Source organism: Capricornis sumatraensis, chromosome 18 (genome assembly GCF_032405125.1).
Source record: "Capricornis sumatraensis isolate serow.1 chromosome 18, serow.2, whole genome shotgun sequence".
NCBI lineage: Eukaryota > Metazoa > Chordata > Mammalia > Artiodactyla > Bovidae > Capricornis > Capricornis sumatraensis.
Window position 1 is genome coordinate 8,411,532 of NC_091086.1, and position 17,391 is coordinate 8,428,922.

Consider the following 17,391-nt stretch of genomic DNA (forward strand, 5'->3'; position numbering starts at 1 on the left):
CCATTGGAGAAACTCTTTCACAAAATTACAGCCAGCCATTGATTAAAAACAACTTAAAAATCCAACTTAGAGATTTATGGATAGGTGATAATTGTTCCAAGTTCATTTGGAGAGAAAGAAAAAAAAAAAGAGAGAGAGAGAAATCATGTGTTGAAGAGTTATGTTTCCTCCAGTGAATATGATTTGTGATTTGAGGCTCTTCTGCATTTCACCTAACATTCTTCATTTGATCTGAGATATGATGAAAGCTTTCCAGGAATCTATATTCCATGGGGATAGGGAGGCAGAACTCAGAAAATCTGACATTTATTTGGCTCTAGAAGGATGTGCATGACCGTGAGCTGTTATTTGCAGTTGACCTGCCTGTCTGTGAAATCCTAGTGGCCAAAAAGGGAGCTGACATAGTAGAGCACCTAAGAGATTTGATATGTGATGGTCAGTACCACAGAGGTTAGCTGCCCTTTTAAAAGACTTTAAAGATGGAGTCATTCCAACGCGACCTGCAAAATAACAATTTATGTTCATACTAGCTACAAGGCAAAGTTAGGCAGGGGGGTTGGTTGTGTGTATGACCCAGCTGGCTGTGTGTTATGGGAAATAAGAAGTAGCGTACAGGAAACGTACTGTCTGGATTCTTACCAAGCTGACTCAGGGGGAAACAGAATTTTGTTTTATTTTGCACTATTGAAAATGTCAGGGGTGGTTGGCCTTAGGTATGGCTGGATCCAGATGCTTGGTGCCATTCAGCTAGTCTTTGTCTCTCTAGATCTTGGCTCTGCTTTCCTTTTGTTGTTCACCTTCTGAGGCAAGTTGTCCAATGTGGAAGCTTCCAGAACCTCAGATTCATGTTCTACTAGCTTAAGCAATTCTAGGTTCCCTGTTGTTATACCAAAATCCTATGCCAAGAACTATCTGGTCATGTGCTAAGATCTTAAATAGTGTGACCATGGGAATGAATACATAGATTGTGCACTTGTGGTCTCATGTCCACCTCTGGAGCCATGGGTCACGTCAACAAATTACGGTATGAACTTGTTTACTTGGAGGATGGTGTCCCCCCAAGTAGAAGTCTGTAACTCAACATTTTGATGAAGACTCTGGAAGCTTCATACTCAAAGTCTGCTGAAATGGGTAATCATTTGAGATTCTCCTTTTTAGGAGAATTCTTTGATATTTCAGTTGATGAATAGAAAGAGATGAGTGTTTTAAACCATGTCACAAAGCATATGTCACTTAGGCTATTTTAAAATTGAAGGATCTGTTTCGATTCCTCTATTTTGTCACATAGTCAAGGTGAAGATCATATATTGAAGTCTAAGGGGTATTCTTCCAAACTCAAGAGATACTTGTCAATTATTTGAAAAACAGCAGGGGAAAATTGTGAGTCTTGGAAGTGTTCAAGGATTCAAATGTTGTAATTCCAGATTAGGCCATGATACCTTATCCCATCTCCAAGTGAGAACTTTAGATCTAACAAGAACGTTTTCTTGGTGTGTCATATCTTACGCCTCAGTTTGTCCTTTTGATTTCTGTCTTTCTATCCATCCCACCCTTCCTCCCTCCCTCCCTCCTTCCTTGTCTTACCTCTCTTAGTCTTTGTCTGTTTCTTCCAGTGGAACACAGGGCATTTGTACATTTGCTTTCTTCTTTTCTACCTGAAGGTCTCTCATCTTGCAAAGGCCCCAGATCTTCATTCAGTACAAATTGGAACTTCATTCAGTGCTATTGGAACTCTAAGTGATTTTTGGCTTCTTAAGAAGAGGGATAATCTGTTATTCTCTGCTGTACTCCCAGCATAGAATATATAGAACATAATTGATATCAAAAAATGTCTGTTGGATGAAGTGCATTTTGGGGACTAGGAGATGTCTTTAAGGTGACCCAGACATAATCTTGAATCTTTTCTCATGAACAGAAATATAGGCTGACCAGCAAGGAGTGTCTGGGACCTCATGCTGAGGTAAGGTAGATGTTACTCATTCTAGACTCTTTCATGATGAATTCTCTTCAGCAGAGCCTCAAGGACATTGGGAAGTAACGGTGGTATTTCTGCAAACTAAGAGGACATTTTATTTCTGAATGGTAGATAGCTCTTTCAGTGCTTTGAGATTTCTAAGCCAGCTGGTAGAAAATCGTTAATATAATTCTTGCTCTCAGAGCTGATTGTGTCTGGTATTGTGTTTCTGTTTCCTGTTGTTCCTTTGTCTTCTTTCCTCATGTGCCCAGTTACAGCTGATCCATTCGTTGTTCCTTCCATCTTTTCTTTGTGTGTACTGCACACGAGCCTTTACAGGGGCTAGGGATTTTCCTGTGTCACTATGCAGTTTGCAGTTGGGTAAGAGAGGAAGAAAACTTGTTGAGAAGGACTAGAATTTTTAAAAGGACTGTTCATTTCTAGCACATCAATTCAGTTCAGTTGCTCAGTCATGTCTGACTCTGTGACCCCATGGACTGCAGCACGCCAGGCTTTCCTGTCCATCACCAACTCCTGGAGTTTGCTCAAACTCAGGTCCATCAAGTCAATGATGCCATCCAACCACCTCATCCTCTGTTATCCCCTTTCCCTCCTCCTTCAGTCTCTTCCATCATCAGGATCTTGTCCAGTGAGTCAGCTCTTCGCGTCAGGTGGCCACAGTGTCGGAGCTTCACCTTCAGTGTCAGCCAAAGAAAGTGCTCTCCTGTCCCCTCTTGTTGTGCCACTGGCTTCCTGAGTCAAAGTCTGGGTGGGTGTCTCTGGGGCACACCTACACCACAGTTACGGCGGAGCGGCTCTGAGCTTCTGTCAGAGGGGAAATGCGGAGAATTCTAAATTGTAGGCGATGTGTCCAGAAATGCTGAGCGGCCAGAAACGTGACCAATATCCACTGGGCTTTTCTTGAGTGACTGACACCCTGGGAGGTATAGTGCATAGTGGGGAATACTCAGAAGGAGCCGAAGTGATTCTGTTCTGGGTGTTGACATTCTCCACAAACCCCTTGCGGTGACTTCTATCCTGAAGCTCAGCCAGTCGGCTGAGCAGACCCCCAGGGCTTCCGAGTCTGTGGAATCAGAGTCTGCAGTAGGCTGTGCTTCCCTTATCCACATGGTGGACATTCCCGTAAGAGCACCCCTTCCTGAGGCCAGGCACATGAAACAGACTGCAGAGTTCCTATAAGCCTGACTTCCCAGACGAGAGAAGATGAGAGCCCAGGTCTGCAACAGCATTGGTGTCCGCATGTCTGTGCTGCTTGGGAAGCCTGGCCCTGCTGTAGGCTGGAGCGCAGGGGTTGCTGTGGGATGTGGCTCTGCTCACCGTGTCTTGGGCAGCGTCGGCTCAGTGACAGGCAGTGCTTACTCTGCACACTTCCGTCCCCATAAGCACCTGCCTTAGTGAGTGACCCAGGCCCTCTGAGCCTCAGTTTCCTCATTTGTGAATGAGGATAAACCAGCTTTATCCTAGTGTTCTGATGGTGAAATGAGATTATATGCACAAAGTTTCTCTGTACTATCTGGTATTTATTCCACAAGCAAAATAAATCTGTTGGCTGTTATTATGTTTTCACCTAGTAGAGACAGAAAGGGTTCTTGTTTCAAACACTCAAAATTAAAGTAGAAAGTAAAAGTTTTGTGTCTTGATTCATGCTCAGAGTTTGATTCACTGTTCATGCTGTACGACACCCTTCTTGCTCTGTAATTTTTTAGGAAGAGGGACACGTTTACCAGGCGTCAGTGCTTTCTGAGGCCCTCAGTGGAGGGAGTATTTACAGCCCCGTGAATTCAGCTGGGCCTCTCGCTGCCCCTTGCATGGCCCCCGCTGTGTCTGCAGTCCCCACTTGCCTCGTGTGTATGGTCAGGCCCCTTGGCCCAAGCAGCCGTGTGCCCAGCTCTCTCTGTTCCTTCCTGCTCTACTAGTCTTTTCAGACCTGCTTAGTTCTTGCTTCCTTCTCCTCCTCCTCCTTTTAGCCCTCTCCGGAGGGCTGCTCTGCCGTCACATGCTCCTCCCTCACCACGCTCATCCACACCCTTGGCTGGGGAGGCGGTCAGCTCTGGGCTTAAAGGCACCATCTCTGGAGCTAGGCTGCTTGGGTTTGAATTCTGCATTTGAATCCTACCACTACCGATTGCTAAGGTTTATGACTTTGGACAGATTACTTAATCTGCCCGAAGCTCAGTTTCCTTGTGTATAAAATAGGCATGTACTGAACAAGCAACAAGCCTTTCAGGGTGGTTGTGCAAGCGGATGAACTAATGGGCGTCTGGCAGCTGGACAGAGCCTGTTGCATAGCAAGTACCCCCAGCTCTGATTCCCTGCTTGGTGCACTTCACCCATTACTTCCATCAGCCTGCACACACATGCTCATCTCCTGACTTCATCTCCTTCTCTCACTCCATGAGAGGCCTCACAGGCCTCCCTGCTGTGCCTCAAGCTCCCACTGCAGGGCGTTTGCACCCTTCCCCAGACACCCACTTGCTCACCCCCTGGCCTCTCTTACAGCTTTATTCAACGCCTCCTCACTCCCCTGTGTCTGATGGCGCCCACTGCCCCGGCACTCTTGATTGCCCTCCTGTTCACTCTGCTTTTTGTCAGTTTTCCTCCTCATGGAACCGATCACATGTTGTAAGTTATGACATGCTAGCCCTCTCCCTGCTAGAGCGTCAGCTCCATGAGTCTGATTATTTTGTTCTAAGCACTGTTTTGTTCTCAAGCACTGAGAACAGCACCCAGCACATAGTAGGTATGCTCAGTTGCTCAGTCATGTCCAGCTCTTGGCGACCCCATGGACTGTAGCCCACCAGGCCCCTCTGTCCATGGGATTCTCCGGGCAAGAGTGCTGGAGTGGGTTGCCATGCCCTCTTCCAGGGGCTCTTCCCAAGCCAGGGATCGAACCCATGACTCCGTGCCTCCTGCATTGGCAGGTGGGTTCTTTACCACTAGTGCCACCTGGGAGGCCCCACATAAGAGGCACTCCTTCAGTAAGAAAAGGGACAGCACGTCTATCCCCCTTTCACAAACGAGGACGCTGAGGCTCGATCCAAGCTCAAAGGTCACACAGCCAAGAGTCAGTAGGGCAAGCTTCACATTCCACCTCATCTGAATAAGCAGATTCAAGAGCTGGAACTGGACCACGTGAGTGTGAGTGGGGCTGGCCAGGAGGAGCTGTCCTGAGAGGGAGCAGCTCTGGCTGGAAGGGTCAGCTGCTGCGAGCTGTTGGGGCTGCTGAGAGGCGCAAGGCTGTGTGGGTGTAAGTGCTGTCATCCACCCCTAAGCACAGCAGGGCTTCAGTGAAGACAGTGATGACTTGGAGCAGGAGTTTTCAGGAAGGGGTCCCCCCAGCATGGTGAAGCTGCCCCTGCTACCCTGGCTTTGTCTGCACGATCTCCTAAGAACGAAGGAAAGCTGTTGTGGGGCTGGCCCAGCCGAGCTCACATACTTGGGAAACAAGTCAGGGATAGAGGAGTGCCCTGAGCATCCTCATGGGAGCAGCAGGGTCTCCAAGGGTCTCCCTGCTCCCCAGCCCTCCCCTGTCCTGGGAAGGCCGCTGCGGCAGGCACCGTGCTGTTCATCTGCACCGGGGCTGCTGCTGCATTCACACAGGCTGGGAGGAGCACAGCTCTCACCTCGAGCAGACGCCCGCCAGCTGGGCTGTGTGGCGACCCTGCCCTTTCTCTAACTGCCTGCAGCAGCAGATGACTCCATGCTCCCCAATGCCCGCTTTTGCCTGTTCATTTTGCATCTCACTTTATTCTTCCCGTCCTGGCCTCCCTCTCCCCTCCCCCGCCTCCACCTCATCTTTCCACCAGTTCAATTTCTTCTTATGTAGATATTATATACTAGCCTATCCTTCAGGTCATGAATATGTTAGGCAGCAAGGCTGTACGCATAAAGCTCAGGCATGCCCAGTGTAGCCTGCAGTCAGAGAGAATACATAAGCCTCTGCCTTTTTAAACAAATATGAATTTAACTCGAAGGTACCTGCCAGTGTGATTTGTTTTCATTGTTCACATATGAATAAATATTAAAATGTAATCATCTGTTTATGTTGAGGATGGGTCGGCATGCTGGTCATATTGCTATTCCTGTTTCTCTTGCATGTAATTTGTTTGCATATTAATGCCATTTTTTCCTGTGTGAGCCTTGGTTTTCAGCTTTGAATATAATTTCACTTTTTGATGACAGTAATGGCTCAGTAAACTTCACAATTGCAGTTAAAGGAATTATTTTATGATAACATTAACTTGGCATCGGATCAGAATGGAGAAAACTGTCATCAAACAGATATCATCAAGAGGTTACTTTTCTTTAATTTATTATCTATTTAATGAGTTTCTACAGGGCAGAGGGGAGGTAACAGCCTGTTTCTTACAAACATATGTGAAAGCACTTTGAAAATCATTAAGTAAATTGTCCTTATTATAACATGAAATTGCACGTATACATGCACTTTAAAACAGCTTTCTTTCTCCTTTGTATATGGAGATATTGATAAACTTTTATTGAGCACCTATTATGTGCTAAGGACTTTGTTAAGTGTGGGGAATTCTTAAATTAATATCAGACTTCCTCATGTAGTGGCAGTTCAGTGGGCAAGACAGACATGCATGCCAGCAATCACATGCCAGCATGCCTGGAATAAGCAATGAGATATGATTCAGCAGAAGCTTGCAAATGGTTCCTGGGGGCAGACAGGTTTGAATGACAGACTCCGCCTCAGGAGGATCTGTCCTTCTCAGAGGAAGTGATCTTTTAAACTAGACATTGAAAGGCATTTGTGAATTCTGCCCATGGAAGAAAGGAGAACCAAAAACTCCAAGTAGAAGGAACAACGTATGGTGCAGAACCTAGGCTGAGGACCCTTTATAGAGCCTCTCCTTTGTGTGTGGCCCTGTATCATTCTTCACTGTACCTCACTGAATACCCACGACAGTCCTGCCCAGTGTCAGTATTGTTAAATTAGTTTCATATTCACTTTACAGAGAGGGAAATTGAGGCCCAGAGAGGCACAGAAAGTGACTCTAGGTCACGCAGTTAGACGTCGGCAGGGAGGGATCTGACATCAAAGTCTCAGTTCTTTATTTTATCCTGTGCCCACCAATGAGCAGCACTTTTGTGTAACCGTGGCTAGTGGGTGAGGCTGCGGTGGTGGAGGAGGGAGGATGTGTTTGAAGTGAGGAGTTGAAGCTAGATCGTGAAACACCTTGAAAGTCAGACCAAGGAGTCTTGACGTCACCATCTGTGCTTGGGGGTATTGGCATAGATGCTGCTCTCCTCAGAGCGCAGGGTGCTACCCCGGGGTGGAGGGTACAGACTCATCCCCTGGGATCAGATGAAAATATTAAAGTTTCTTAATTTTGTCCTAAGATGAAGAAGTTAAACTTTATAACATTTGACTTAGAATAGTAGGTGGATATAAACAGGCATGTAAATCACACTTAAACATTTTTTCTCATAGGAACAGTTTTGGAAACTGCTGTTTATGGCAGTGGGGAGCCATCACAATTCTAAAGCAGGGGGTTAACATGATTAGATTAATGTTTTAGAAAGATTAGTGCAGAAGTAAGGTTAGTACTAGGGCTTCCCTGGTGTCTCAGACAGTAAAGAATCTGCCTGCAATGTGGGAGACCTGCGTTTGATCCCTGGCTTGGGAAGATCCCTTGAAGGAGGGCATGGCAACACACTTCAGTATTCTTGCCTGGAGAATCCCAGTGGACAGAGGAGCCTGGTGGGCTCCAGTCCACGGGGTTGCAAAGAGTCAGACATGACTGAACGACTAAGCACAACACAGCACAAGGTTAGTAAGTGAGTGATGGAGGCGGGGAGGCAGGAGCTCAATAATGAAGCTACTGTAATAACCCAGGTGAGAAGACTTGAACTGAGACAGTCACAGTGAGGCTGGAGAAGAAGGGAAGCAAGAAGGTAAGGGTTTACAGATGGCAGGATTGCCCAAACTAATTGAACATGTGAGTGAAACGGATGGAGGGGGACCATCAGCTGATCTGACGCTGCACTTTGTGGTCCGTTCTATCAGGCTTTGCTCATCAGCATGATGAGTGAAGGGAGGAGGGGGTTTGGGGGAGAAGACGATGTGTTTGGGGCATGTGAGACTGGTGGTATTTACTGGCATGGCCAGATGGAAATGCACAGCAGGCTGTTAGACACAGATTTGGAGTTCAGGGGAGTGGAGAATGGAGATACGGTTTTGGTAGAAATTGATCTCCTTTGGTAGAAAGAGGCATTTGAAGCTGTAGCACAAGGTGAGCAATGCTATAAAACTCAGAATGAAATGCAGGAGATTAGCATATTGGAAGGATGATGAGGGGAGAGTCCTGGGGAAGGAGGATGAGGAAAGGAGACAGGAAGAATTGGCATTACAGGGAGGGGCCAGGAAAGGAAACATTTCCAGGAGGGCGTGTCAGTAGTATCAACCTTTACTGTGAGGTCCTGGGAACTGAAAACTGATGGGGAGCAAGGTATTTCGCATTTAGGAGATCTTTGGTGAATCAGCCAAACCTCTCCCAGAGTTCAGCCTCTTTCCTAATATCCAGCCAGGAGGCCACTGTGGGCAGAGGGATCAGGCTTTGACTGATTTCCAGGCATCTGCGTGTGAATCACTTACGCTGTGGGTTGCTCTTTGCCAGGGTATTCTCCTGGACTGCCTCTCCCCCACCATCCCTCAGAAGCTGAGCCAATTGCTTCCTATTTGTTTCCAATCTCACACTCTGGTTACAGCATAGGGTAAAATGCTGGTCTTATTTGCTTCCATTGTCCCTTGAAATGGTTTAATTTTGCAGAACAAGATGCTATAGACAGTTAAGGGGAAAAGCTTGCTGACAGAATCTTTGCCTTTGCACAAAAATAACTGTTTCTGTCAAATGCTAAGGTTGACAATTCCTCAGAGAATGACGGGTGGTAGATCAATTTACTGATAAACATGTAGGTTTGTGAAATGTGCTTGCAAATCCCTTGTAACTAAACATGAACATGCAGTATAAGAAAGGGTCTAGTTCGCCAGAGGGGTGAAATTCACCAGGCTCACCTAATTGTTGGGGATGCTGAACTGAGTCAAAGGACTCAGTGTACTCTATGGTCTCTTTCAAATACACTTAAGGCAGGAATCACCCCAAGTAGAACTTGTTTCCTTAATAGGAAGTACTGAATAATAGTAAGATTGTATGGAAAAACTGGAACAAAATTTTGGCAAACCTAATACGTTACTCAGTTGTTTCTTATTGTGTCTTTGGGATGGATGGGAAGTTAAAAAGGACTTAGTTATGGGGTACATAAGATCACTTTCCTTCAGATCTCCAAACTAGTTCCTCTGTGTCTCAGATCTACTCACCTAACACAGCCAGGTGCAAAGACATTCATTCAATTCAGTTGTATTTTTCATTCATTCAGTAAACATTTTTGAGTCTTAACTATTTGGAAGTTCTATGCTAGGATACTGTGGTAAATAAGATAGATGTAGCCCTGCCCCCATGCTTCCCTTGTATAATACCATGGGAGATAAAAAATAAATTAAAAAATAAACATCAAGTCACTGCCAACCATGATAAATGCTGCTAAGGAAATTAAATAAGTAGTCGAGATAGGTGGTCCGGCATCGCAATAAATAATTCCAATAACTGCTTGTATATTGTGAGCCAATGGCCTAGCCTCTGTGACTTAGTTTCCTCATCTAAAATTGGGATTACTTCACAGTGCTATTGTGAGGATTCAGATGAAGTGACATTGACACTGAGATATGAAGGATGGGGATAGTCCAGCCACACAGGGATGGAAGGAAGAGTTCTTAAGGGAGGCAGAGTCTGAGCAAGTGAGCTTGGATGAGAAAGCACTTCAGAGAGTTGTCTTTTTCTTCCAGAAGGTTAGAGAAGACTTGGACGTCCAGGTGATGCCATGGTAAAGAATCTGCCTGCCAGTGCAGGAGACGCAGGAGACACGGGTGTGATCCCTGGGTGGGGTAGGCCCTCTGGAGTAGGAAGTGGAAACCCACTCCAATATTCTTGCCTGGAAAACTTCATGAACAGAGGTGCCTGGCAGGCTGCAGTCCACATGATGGCAAAGAGTCGGACAGAACTGAATACACTCATGGGCACAGACGGGGAAGACTAGTGTGGTGAAGCATTGAGAGCACAGGGGAGGTGAGAGAAAGATTAGCTTGAAGGGAGAGGTAGAGCCTGCCTCGCAGAGTTCATTCTGAGTGTATTACGAAGCCCTCGAAAGGTGTCTAACTGACGGTGCTCACGTGGGGCAGCGTGCTCACGCTGGAGGGGGAGTGTCTCGTCATTGCACCCCTGTCCTGTGCCTCGTGAGGGGTTGGGGCCAGCTGCGTGGTCTAATGCTGAGGGGACACTGAGGCTGAGTGTAGAGCTGGCTGTAGACGGAGCTGTGACTGTTCAGTGCCACCTGGGTGACGAATTGCTAATCCCTGAGTTAATTAGTTACACAGCCCAGGAGGGGAGTAACGGACTCTGAGTACCAGCAGAGTGCTTATTGTTCTGCAAAGCATTTGTGTTTTAGATTATAGTAATTCCATACTTAAAGTTGAAACACGTGTGTTTCATAAGCCCCCACAACCCTTTTTGGTTACCCCCTGTAAGATTCAACGACATAAACTACCCATATCTAGCTGGGTGAGGAAACACACAGCCTGTACAACCTCACTTTGAGTAATCCCTTCAGGTTTGTGCGTTTGCTTCAGTATATCATCTCTGCTATGCGCTATTGTTCTACAATCACAACATTTACTATTTTTTTTTAACGTCATATTTGTTTTAGGAACCATGAATTATTGGTTGCAGTTTTGGACAAGTTTTTAAAAATATATAGTCACTGCTCAACGATCTGTTAATATAAGGGTCTAGAGACCCGTATTACCCTAGGTTGCAGATAGTGTCGGTCACTTGATTTGAGCATCAGAGTGCACTATGCTGATATGCATTCTTGTCTATGGGTGAAATTGTCCTCAGAAGAACATTTTTCCGAATCACAGTTTGCTAAGCTAAATAGTATCATTAATTGTTATTTCCTGATTTCCTACCAGGTGGGCATTCTGGAGGGAGGGCAGAGCTGCCAGTCTTGGGTACCTTGGGGGTGATAAAATGAAGAGCTTGTTCACAATCAAATGTATTTTGTGAACAAGCCGTAGATGGTAACATTGTTATGTCAACAGTTCAGAATATCCCAGGTAGCGTGAGCTTTTTATACTGCCTTTTATATTGCTAACCTCTCTCTCTTCCTTTCTCCCCTTGATGTTTATAGCATAGAACTCTTTTGTATCTCTTATACTTCTCAGACCCTTTGGAAGTCCTCAGTGCTCATTTTGGCCCAATCTTCTTTTAACTCGACTCCCTCTCCCTAAGTGACTGAATTCAAACCTATTTCTTCAGCTATAGAGTCTGTGCAGATCATGCAGAAATCCGGCTTGACCTCCTCACCAAGTTCCAGATCTGTGTATCTGATAGTTTACTCGATATATTTTGTATTTCAAAGGCAACCAAAGTTAGCATAGCCAGGACCTAGCTCATGACGTCCCTTCTTCTCACTGACCAGTAGCTCAGCAGGTTGTTTGAGGTGGACAAATGGGATTTTCTGACAGTTCTTGTTTTGTGGGCCTTCTCCCCCATATAATCTACAATCAAGTCCCAAACTTTTCCCCTCTTAAATGTCTCTCAAATTCATCCACATCTTTCCATCTTCACTACCAACTTCCTATTTACAGCTCTCATCACCTCACACCTGGATCGCTGTGTTAGCGCACCCCAGTGATCTTGCTGCTTCCATCGGTGCCCTCGTAGAGTCTGCTGTTGAGCCCTTTGAATTTGCTAAGTAGACAATTACATCTGTAAATATAGAAAGCTTTGTTTCTCTCTAATTCTTTTTCTCCTTATCTTACTGCCTTAGCTAGGTTTCTAGACCAATGTTGAATAAAGATGGTGATCTACATTATGTATTGGATTTAAAAAATAGATGCCTTTGATCAGTTTAAGGTAGTACCTTTCTATTATTAACTTGACAGTAATGTTCATCAATATTACGTTTTATTGTGATTGCTGATGTTTTGAACTTATTTGTATCATTTTAGATGTACGTCTTCCTCAACACTGATTTTTCTGTCCTTTTTTTTATTTCTTTTGAATTGTCTTCAATTTTCTCACTTGCTTTTCCCCTTTATTAGTTTGAAAGTTATGCATTTTATATCTAATTCTACTAGTGGCTAGATATTCTATCATACATATTTAACTTAATAAAAATCTGAAGTTAATATCTTCACAGTCCTTCTGAATAATAAAAGATTTTAAAAGACACTGCTGCTTTCTTCTTAAATATTATGCTAGAACTGTGTGATACTTCAGTTTTGCCTTTTTTTTCTGGTAATTCCACAAATTAGACATTATTATTGTTTTAAGCAGTCAGTATTTATTCATATGGTTTTACTAATAAAAGTTCGTCAACACTACCATACTTTGATGTAAAAGTAGTTAAGGTGGCAAATTTCATGCTGTGTTTTCTTGTCACAGTGGAAATAACTTATCACTTCTGTCATCTTTGGTCTTCCAAAGATGTATGTTTTTCTTCTTCGGGTAAATCTTTTATTATTAATCATAAGAAATTTTATTGGTAGGGTCTCTGATTTTGTTCTGAACCTTGGAAGGAAGATTCCCTGGACGTAGACTTCCAGTTCTTTTCCCCGCTGTGATTGCTGTAAGGGTATCTCTCAGTCTTGCTCTTGTTCCTTTATAGGCATGCTGTTGCTTTTCTCTCTGGTGGCCTTTAAGACCATCTCTTTTTCATTGATATTCTGTATTTCTAAGCGTTATACTTCGGAATGAGTTTGTTTATACAGCTAGAAATTAGTTTTCCTGGATCTGGAGTTTGGTATTTTTAATACCAATTTTAAAGCATTTCTCATTCATCATTCTTTTAAATTTTTGTATTTTCCCCATATATCCCATTATCTCTCTGAAGTATGTTAGACTTCATATTCTCCATGTCTCATAAGCTCTCATATTTTCTGTCTTTTTGGTTTTAGGGATTCATCCTGGTTAATTTCTTTGAACTTATTTTCCAGCCAGTTTTCCTCTTTAACAACATCTAATATACTGTTTGACTCATTGAATGAAATTTTTTATTTTAATCATTATATTATTTATTTTCAGAAATTCCATAGGATTCTTATTCAAATATAATTTTTAAAGTATTTTTGTTTCTTGATCATATTTCAAGCGTTCTTTCTATTTTTGAACATAGTAAATATGAGAGTTAATATTCTTTGTTGGATAATTCCAACAGGGAGAATATTTGTGAGACTAGTTGTGCTGTTTCTGTTTTGGGTGACCATGATTCCTTGTGCATTTTATTGTCATTATTATTTTTTAAAGATTTTCTTTGATGAAAACCATTTTAAAAGTCTTTATTGAATTTGTTGCAATATTGCTTGTGTTTTCTTTCTTTCTTTATCTTCTTTCCTGATTTTATTTATTTATTCTTTAAATTGAAGGATCATTGCTTTACCGAATTGTGTTGGTTTCTGCCAAATATCAAAATAAATCAGCCATAGGCACACGTATATCCCCTCCCTCTTGACCCTCTCTCCCATCTCCCTCCCATCCCACTCCTCTCGGTTGTTACAGAGCTCCTGTTTGAGTTCCTTGAGTCACACAGCAAATTCCCATTGGCTGTCTATTTTACTTAGAGTAATGCAAGTTTCTGTGTTACTGTCTCCATACACGTCGCCCTCTCCTTCCTACCCGCTCCCGTGTCCATAAGCCTGTTCTCTATGTCTGTTTCTCCATTGCAGCCCTGCAAATAAATTCATTGATACTGTCTTTCTACATTCTATATGTATGCGTTAATATATGATATTTATCTTTCTCCTTCTGACTTATTTCACTCTGTATAGGCTCTAGGTTCATCTACCTCATCAGAACTGACTGTTTAATTTTTTGGCCACGAGGCATGTGGGAATCTAGTTCTCTGACCAGGTATCAAACCCACACACCCTGCATTGGAAAGTAAAGTCTTCAACACTGAACCACCAGTGAAGTCCCTGTTATTTTTTTTTTTAACTTTATTTCCCTTTCAGCTTTGTTAGTTGTTAGGTATTTTTAGCTTTGAATTAAAGTTTTTATTTTTTTCCAAAGAAAATAAAAATTTCTTTCTGTGTTTTACCTGGGGGACACTAATAACCAGAGACCTCTTTAAGTCAAAATTTCTCCTTGACAATCCAAGTGAGGCACATGAATTTGGAAAAAACACAACCACAAATAAACACAATCCAGGTGAGGACTGGAGGTATGTTTTCCTTCTCTACCGAATACCAAGTTTCCTTACTGTTTTTTTTCAGGCGATAGATTTATTTCTCACCCTTCTTTATGGGAAGCTATGGCAACGTGGGACAGCTTATTGCTGGGGTCTCCAGCATGTAGGCTCCAGGACTGATCGCATTCCTTTCTTCCTCGAGCAGCCATCCGCACAGGAGTTTAAGGAAACTAGGGCTGAGCCAATGCCTCAGAGGCAGAAGCTGGCTTCATTGCTCTGTGAGAGTGTTCCTCCTCTATGGGTTCTGTACTTTGTCGACAGTTCATGGCCTCATTTTAAAAATCCAGCTTTGGTAGTCATTTTCACCGAGAGGCTCTCCATGGCACTGTCTCCACTACAATGCCAAACGTGGAGATCTTTTAATGCCATTGCAGCCAGAATGATCTTTCCACATTTCAGGTCTGATGGAGGTGCTCACCTTCTCAAAATCCTCCAATTTCTTCTCATTGCCCTCAGAATGAAGGCAAAGCTTCCCATGACCTGGGAAGGTCTGTGGGTCTGGCCTCTGGGTGCCTGCCGGCCTTGCCTCACCCAGCTTACCCAGATTCTCTCCACTCTGGGTTCAGGGGCCCCCACTCGGTCCCTCTGACTCACTCGGCTCCTTCTGCTGCAGGGCCTGTATGCCTGCTTTCCTGGGGATGGAATGCCCCTTCTCCCTTTCTCCTCATCTTCTCTCATTCTCATTTCCTGGGTCACCTCAAGCATCACTCTCTCAGGGAACCTCTCCCTGGCCTTCTCTGGGTCAAATCTCTTCATATTTTCACTGTCCGTGCATTTGTTTTCAAGTATGTACCACAAACACACACTTGTTGATTACCTACTATATGATGATCACTGTACTATCAAGGAGTTTGAAAAGAGAAATAAAAATTGACACCCAAATGCCTAGCACAGCTTCCATTTTACATATTTGGGTATTGATTTCTGTTTCCTTTTATAGATTCCTTGACAGCATTATTGGTATACAGTAGGTGCTCAGCTAACATTTATTAGTTGAATAAATTTTCTAATACCTGCTCAAGCCGAGTAAAAGTTTTCCTTTGGGTTTTGGGGGCTCCATTACGTTTTTAGTTTCCCCTCCGTCCTCCTTCGTGGCTTGCTTCCCGGAGTGACTGATGCGCTCTGCTCTGGGTTCTCGGCCAGGCATGCACAGCTGTGTCAGCAGCGTAAGGTCACTGTAGGTCAGAGCCCCTCTTCTGTGATCAACATTTTCCTCCTGGTATGACTTAATGGAATAATCTGGTGGCTCCTCCACTGTAATAAGTGTTAGAAGGCAGCCTCTCCTAAACACTGGAAGCCAGTAGACAGCGTTGAAGGCCTGCCTGGGAGCCTTGGTCTGCTGCAAGCACTGCGGGTCTTGCTTCTCTGAATCTGAGTTTTTCCCCTGTTTTGGAGGCATCCATGGGGCAGAAGGAATGTGTGCCTTGTTATTAATTCACAGGTCGTCTCAGGCCTGGAAATCTAAAGCCAGTAAAAAGGTTTTCAGGACATGGGTACCTGTCAACTTTTTCCCTCCAAGCCTACAGCTTCTAAAAGGCCTGTAACTCAGCATTTGTTCTTCCCTACGTTCAGCACCAACACATTTTATACCTGTCTCAGGCATGCTGGGCAGTAGAACCTGGTTCTTCTTTTTAAGCCCTTGACTTAAAAATGAACGTTTCCATCTTGTTAAAAAATCAGTCTTGTGGTCAAGGTTTGGTTTGCATTAGCAATTAAGTGTTTGCCCAACACATATTTATTGAATAGCCGCTAGACCACTCTGCTAAGCACTGAAAATATGACAGTGAATCATGGAGACACATGGGATTTTTACTCTAGACGGGAAGGGAGTCATTAAGCAGGTTGCTGTGTGGCGAATGCGAAATTAAGAGAGGTGTGTGTGTATGAGATGCCTTGAGAGCATGTAACAATCAGATCACATCATGAGGTCATGGAGGTGTTCTGGAGGAAGTTCTGCCGAAGCTGTGACCTGAGTGATGAGTAGGAACTGGCAGGTAAAGAGAAAGCTGAAAGGAGGTCCCTGAGACAGTAGAGATTTGGCTTAATTGAGGTGTAGAAAGGCGGAGTGGCTGGAATTCAGTGATGGAGGCATTAGGCAGAAGATTGCCCAGAAGGACAGTAAGGGATAGACCTTGACGATCCTTGAAAGTCAGGCCATGGAATCTGGACAATATTCTGAGGGAAATAGGGAGCTGTTAAAGGATCTTTGACAAGAGAATAATATGATGGCATTTGTGTTTTTAGAGTGGTCCCTCTGACCATTGTGTAGAAAATGGATTGAAAGGGATTAAGAGTGAAGGAAGGGAGGTGGTTCAGAAACCTCTACAAATGAGAGGTAATGGGAACTCGATGAAAATAGTGCTGATGAAGATGAAGAATAGTAAATGGCGTTGGTGGCTATAGTTAACAATATTGTATCACAGCGGTTCCCAGCCTCCTGGCCCTGGGTGGTGCTCATCTGTGGCCTGTTAGGAACTGGGCCACAGAGCAGGAGGTGAGTGGTGGGTGAAAATTAAATCATTCCACCTCCCATTTCAAGGGAAAATTGTCTTCCATAAAACCGATCCCTTTTCGGTGATAAAAAGGTTGGGGACTGCTGTTGTATTATATACTTGAAAGAGCAGATTTTACATGTTCTCAACACACACACACACACACACACACACACAGTTTTGTGGTTATGAATGTGTTGACCAACCTCATTATGGCAGTCCTTCTACAGCATATACTTGTATCAAGTTATCACATGGCATACCTAAACTTACACAGTTTTATATGTTAATTTTACTCAGTAATACAGAAAATGGCACTTCGTGCCCGACAGATCCTCAGGCTCTTGAAGACCCACGCGTACCTACTCCGGGCCCTGACTTGGGCACCAATGCGGCCCTGCCATGCGGGGGCCTTGGCAGTGTGAGCAGGCTTGGTCTTAGATGACTGTCATGCCCCATCCTGACTCTTTGACAGTAGAAGCCAGTTAGGAGTCCTGGAGGTTTTCCTCAGTGGCCCTTCCTTAGAGGGAAGGGAACCGGTGCTGGAGGGAAGTGAGCTGGGAAGGTCTCTGGCTTAGAGCTCAGTCTGGGGACTCA

The 17,391-nt window shown here is 44.1% G+C and overlaps 1 protein-coding gene across 1 annotated transcript in view; it reads left to right on the forward strand.

The window, feature by feature from the left end:
• Positions 1-17,391, forward strand: part of DOCK2 (dedicator of cytokinesis 2) — a 444,911-nt gene that overhangs the window by 65,069 nt on the left and 362,451 nt on the right. The gene's annotated exons all lie outside the window — the stretch shown is intronic.